Raw genomic sequence first — 6,287 nt, forward strand, 5'->3', positions numbered from 1 at the left:
CAGTATCCTCCTTGATATTTGGATAAATGTGTTCTAGGACGAAGTACAATGAAACCTATGATAGTACACATTTGATGAAAGGCAGTAAATTAACTCCCATTTGGTTACAAAAATTTATTTGGCTTTTTGTATTGGCTAATATGTAATATGCTGGGCTATAATATTGCTGAGGAGACTGTTAAAAGTATGACTTTAAAAGAAAAATGAACTAATAAAATTATTCTTTGAATGGACAATGCATTTGTTTGTTAACTGTGCATGTTGGTGTATTTGTATGTTTAGAAAAAGAGAGAGAGAGAGTATGCAATATCCTATTTCAAGCCGAAAATGTACGAGTCTTATGAAAATTTGTCAGTTATTTTTGACCCCCACATTTTTTATTTGACCCCCAGTTTTGACACCTAGGGGTTTTTTGTACCCTCAATTTTACACCCCTGAGGGATCCACTGCTCAATTTTCACCAACAGACTTATGATACCTAGCTGTTGCCATTGGTAGACCCAATATTGATGTTACATTGGCTGTCTTGAAAATGTTTGCTGTCACTACCGCCCCCCAAGCATGGATAGTTATATTGCCATCAGTATTTCACTAAAAGACTTTTAATGTTGTCTTGTTACAACTCTATGGTTTTCAACTAAGTAAAAGAAAAGATCATCAAGTTTAGTAAAACTCAACAGAAAATTTATTTCCTTTTAATAAAAGGAATTTAACAGTATTGTGAACTAAATCCCAGATAGTCCTATAAATTCTATCACATTCCAAAAGTGTAATGTTCCATATGAATTCCATTGGTGTTCCAAATAAATTCTAATCTTGCATGTTCTGATATGTGAATGGTCTTGCTGTTTCAAATTGATGTAACCTAGAATATGACCTTGAATTAATTCACAATAATCCTTAGAGAGTGATTTTATCCTAAAGTCAATGAAAATTTTATAATTCCAATGAAAAGTGGTAATTAAAATAAATAAATATCCTCATTTAAGTATTGAACACTTCTAAAGGACCAATTCCACAACAAATGTTAAGATAGGAATAGTAATTCTGAATTAAATAACATTACATGTATGATGTATGTACCTTCTTTCTTGACCTAGGTTGCAATAAACCGTTTTTGGGAAATAGTCTGTCATCTTAGTAGAATTTCCATCAAATTTGTATATAAAAAAAAGAAAAAAAAGGTCATGTCTGTTTACATAAATATTAGCAAGCTGTTAAGAAAAGGCCAGGTAGATCATGTTTTTCAGAGGGGAATACCAATGTCCTGAATTCACATCCAAGTTAACATGTTTACAAACAAAATTACATTATCTTAAAGTAAAATCCCACAATAACGGACAAAATAACTATTTAATATGTTCTTTACAAAATGCCCCGGGGCCCCGAGTGGTCTAAAGCGCTCTCCGTTATGGATCACTGCCATCTTACCTCTGTCTTTGCCAGTTCGAATCTCGGATTCAGCCAATGTGGGTATGTGAGAAAACTTGCCAATAGCTTCTCGTGGTTCAATGGTTCTTTCCGGGGTTTTCCCGGGTTCTTCCTCACCAGTAATACTGACCGCCATGTATAGGATTTTTCAATAAGTTACTTACTTCCCTTAGATAGGGGGCGCTGTCATCACTTAATAAACTTCCGGGGGCTATGTTTATCGATTTTGATTACTCGCTACAATGAGCTATTTAAACGATGACAATTTGGAAATGTGAAAATCCCGGAACTTAAATCTTACCTGAGACAGCATGGGCAGAATGTTAGTGGGAGAAAATAAGAATTAGTCAAGCGAGCGAAGGGGATTAAAGCATTGGGTCTACAAGATGTAAATTGTGTTTCGTTAAACGATCAACAGGGACACAATTCAAGGACAACCGAGAAACTGGTGACTCCTCTTGGTGAGAAAATGACATTGCCGTCGTCATTGAATAATTGGACGAAAGATCTGTGTAACAATCTCAATTTTACAGATAATGACATTTACAATTATTTAGTTTAGACAATGATGGCAAAGCGACAGTTGAAGAGTGAAGTGTTTTTTTTTTTTCAAGACCGGCACGTCCACAATGTTGAATTTAACAATGTTTCGGAGGAATGTTCATATTGTTACGTGAGATGTCAAGTGATACCGTCACTACCAAACAGTGATAAGAAGGATTATACTGTATGGGTCAATCTGTCCAAAGTCAATGGAAATGTAAATTCAGCAGACTGCAATTGTACAGTTGGGTAACTATTTCATTGTTATATATTTTGCCTTGTGATACTTGCTTTATTAACAGATTAATGTCAAGCCCGGATGCCACACAAATCTTTTTGTTCAAGAAAAAAGGACATAACTTTTCCTATCTTCTCAGATTGGCTTAAGATATAAATCTGCATATCCTGTCCTAGTTGGTTATTTAAATATCCATGTTCTAGGTTTAAAAAATACCCAAATATATTCTAACATGTGCATCATACTTCATTAATTATACTTAAAAAAATAAATTGGAATAATATTAAAAATATATGGCTATGCATTTACAACATACTCCACCCAACCCTACCCCTAATTAAATTTAATCACTTATTACAGTATATATTTAATTATACATATATAACAGTGATGGACCTTGTACACCAGTTATTTTTCTTGACTTTGTTTTTTTCAGTCTGGGTGAAGCCTGCAATCATATTGGAGCATTGTTATAGGCACTGGTGGATATATCTGAAAAGAACAAAGATGGGACAAATACTTCGACTTCTGCCAAAACAAAATGGAATGATCCGAGGAAACGACGTCTTAGTCCTCAGAAATCAAAGGATCTCTCCTTTCGCCGCTCACCATATAATATTGAAGAGCCATCATTAAAACCAACTGTTAATGTTGAAAGGTTTAGACAAAAGCTTTTAAAACTAAACTCCAAAGCTGGATGGTTAACCATTTTTGAGAAGATCAAGGATGAAAAAGATATCATACCATCTCTCAATGACAACATTGACTTCATGTTTTCTGATAAAACAGATTTATTTTCTGAAAGCGCCGCAATTCATTTCCATAATGACTTCAGAAACATATCCTATTCTAAAGAACAATGTGTCAAAATAGAAACTGGAACGAGAGGTCAACATACTAACAATAGGTGGATGGAATACCACAAAGGGAGAATAACAAGTTCAAAGTTTGGCCAAGTGGTAATGCGTCAAGAAACTACTCAGCCACACAATTTAATAAAAGTTATCATGGGCTATACATCATTTGATAACAAGTATGTCAAATGGGGTAGGGATCATGAACCTGTAGCCCTGAGAACGTACATAAATATCATCACACAAACTCATCCAGATCTTCATGTAACACCGTGTGGGCTTTATGTTAACACACTTTTTCCTCATTTAGGCGCAAGTCCAGATGGAGTTGTTCATGATCCTTGTTGTCAAGATTCCTCAGGATTACTGGAAATAAAGTGTCCAGCATCCGACAAATGGAAATTTAAATCTTCAAGTGAATGTGCTCAAGATGCAGATTTCTTTTGCACATTAGACCACCATGGCAGTGCAATCTTAAAAAGGAAGCATGCATATTATTTTCAAGTGCAAAGACCAATGACCATTACAGGCAAGGATTGGTGTGATTTTGTGGTTTGGACTTTGAAGCAACCACCATCTATTCAACGCATTCCATTCAATCTAGAATTCTGGAATATTATGGTAGAAAAACTAAATTCTTTCTACTTGAAAGGAATTATTCCTGAAATGTACACAACACGTGTGCTTAGAGGTGTTCGTCTCTACCATTTGGTCAGTGAGGACGAGAAATAGAAAAAAAGTGATTGTCAAATTAATGACATACGGTGACATTTCAAGTAATTTATCGACTCAATGAGATTGGAATAAAAAGCTACACACCAGTATGGACTGAAGAGTTTAATGTTTTCTTTATTTAAACTGCAGTTGACATGTTTACTAAATGAGTTTAAAATATGTGTTGTTATAAAGGCAGGTGTTTTTAAAGGTCCAAATTATTGCCACAAACATTTTGAAAGTAATTCATGCATATGATCATAACAGACTGCTGTAATACATATAAATTAAAGTAATATAATACTAATTTACTTTGCAAAGTGGTGGCTGTCAATTTGTTAATCGTGTACATATCTTCCATATCTTTGTTACTTGTTGTGACATATTTATAGGCATAACAGATTTAAGAATATTAATTTTTTTATCCTTTCCATCTGTCTCTCAACATGGATACGAAGATTTGCAATTGTTCGTCTTTGTTGCACTTCTCTTTTGGAGAACTGTATTTTCTTTTGTTTAAATGGAGGGATGATGAGATGGACACCTTTTGTGGTTGTGATGTCTGAAATAAGGAATCCTTTGTCTGCCATAATGGCATCTCCAGGTTCACACATGTCAATCAGGGCACTGTCTTTAGTAAATTGTTTGTCACTTGCACTCCCTGCCCACAAATCTGATACAAATGTTAAAACCCCTGCTGGACTAATTCCAATTAGCCCTTTCCATGTCATATGTGAATTGTAATCACTGTACATCAAAGATTTGTGCTGTAAGGAACTAGGCGTTTCCGTGCGTAACTCTATACAGTCAATTAACACCCTACAATTTGGATATTTTTCTTTGAAACATAGTGGCATATGTTCATCAACAGCACGTCTTGATATCCATTGGATTAGAAAATCTAACTGTGTATACAAATAATCAATCCACTTGTTAAAACTCATTCCACATGTCGACGTTCCAATGTTAAATCGATCTGCTAAATCTTCCAGTAACAAGCCTAGTCTCAATCGCATCAAGACAAGAAAGAATTCATCTATCAGACGCAAGTGTCTTGGGCGTTCCTTTCCACTTGTAGCACCATAACGAGCTGTCTGACTTGTAGCATCATCCTTAATTTCATCAAATAATGCCTTGAAAATAGCTGAATTTGGAACTCCGGTACAAAATAGAATTTTTGTTCATCATGTTCAATATCCTCAAATGTTAAAACATGTGAATTAACCTGTATCCCGCAATCTACAGTTGTCACTTTGTTTACAGGTGTGCCATGTTCAGGTGACATTTTATTAAAATCACACTGTGTAGAAACATCTATCCTTGGTAGGGTATTGGTTTGTGTTGATTGGTTTTTAATATGACTGGCGGCAATATCATTTAAATTTATTGGTCCACAATAATCATGTAAATATATAGAGATGTTTAGAGGTGATTCAGTTTTTGCAATAAATGTTTCTGAAATATCATTTGAATCATCCTCCTCATCACTCTGTTGTTCAGCAATGTCACCTTGTTCCATATCTTCATTTTGTTGATAGTCACTATTGGCAAGTTCCAAGGTTTCACTCTCCAGATTCTGAAATTAAATAATTATACAAATATAAACATAATTTTTATGACAGTTAATTAATATTTACATATACATGTGTAGCATGCACATATTCAAAGTTGGTGCTGGTGTACGTTACAGCATTTTCTTTAAGTACTGGATGGGTAGACAGTTAGTTCATATTTATAGTGTACCTGTGCACCTGTAGACATTACAGTGCCAATGGCAACAGCAGATTTAAAGACAATACAACAGTTGGTAAAGGTCATTACAACATCAAATTAAACTACAATGCAGTAGCAGACTACACACACATGCATAATTTTTGTTATCTGTGAACATCTGTAAGTAACACATCACAGAGAGGAGTAAACTTAATAAGTTAAATATGGAATATGACTATTTGTTAAAAAGCATACACAATGCTATTGATTACAGCTGATTAAAAACCACAGAATAACATCTCTTTTAAAATGGATGGAGCATAATAGTACTCAATGTAGCCACTTACCGACGTTTGAAACACCTTGTTTGGGAAAACTGAAGGCACTGGATGCTCTTTTGACGGCCCACTTCTATCACAAAATGATCGGAACACATTTGACTGTTAGCTGTGTAAGTGAAATCTTTCCATACTAGCCGTGGCGCTGAAGCCAAACTCTACGTAGTTTACATCTTGCAGGAAATCTGTGCAATGATATTGTTTTTCCATCTACTTCCTTCCCTCTGAAATTGCTACAAATGCAACAATATTTGCGGGTTTTTGCCAGAGGCATTCTTTGACAGCTGATCAATGGGTAGCCCACGGAAGTTGAAGCGGCAGTTAACGCATGTGCAACAGATGCATTGAAGAGTTCCTACTAGGGGGAGACAACAACCCTTATTGAAAAGGCCTGTAGCCTATCGTGTCCTGAAAAATGGCGTTAAACCCCACAACAACAGCAACAAAAGAATGACC

At 35.2% G+C, this 6,287-nt stretch overlaps 2 pseudogenes across 1 annotated transcript; one reads left to right on the plus strand and one right to left on the minus strand.

Moving 5' to 3' along the window:
* The first annotated feature begins 1,696 nt into the window (after positions 1–1,696).
* On the plus strand, positions 1,697–3,983 carry LOC149789569 (uncharacterized; annotated as a pseudogene). Its single transcript, XR_016423889.1, has 2 exons — positions 1,697–2,223; positions 2,649–3,983. The product of XR_016423889.1 is annotated as an uncharacterized LOC149789569 (transcript).
* Positions 3,984–4,097: 114 nt separating this feature from the next.
* Positions 4,098–5,346, minus strand: LOC149789570 (uncharacterized; annotated as a pseudogene).
* Between the last annotated feature and the right edge of the window lie 941 nt (positions 5,347–6,287).

This window comes from Sinohyriopsis cumingii, chromosome 10 (assembly GCF_028554795.1).
Source record: "Sinohyriopsis cumingii isolate HCF-2022 chromosome 10, ASM2855479v2, whole genome shotgun sequence".
In the NCBI taxonomy this organism is placed as follows: Eukaryota; Metazoa; Mollusca; class Bivalvia; order Unionida; family Unionidae; genus Sinohyriopsis; species Sinohyriopsis cumingii.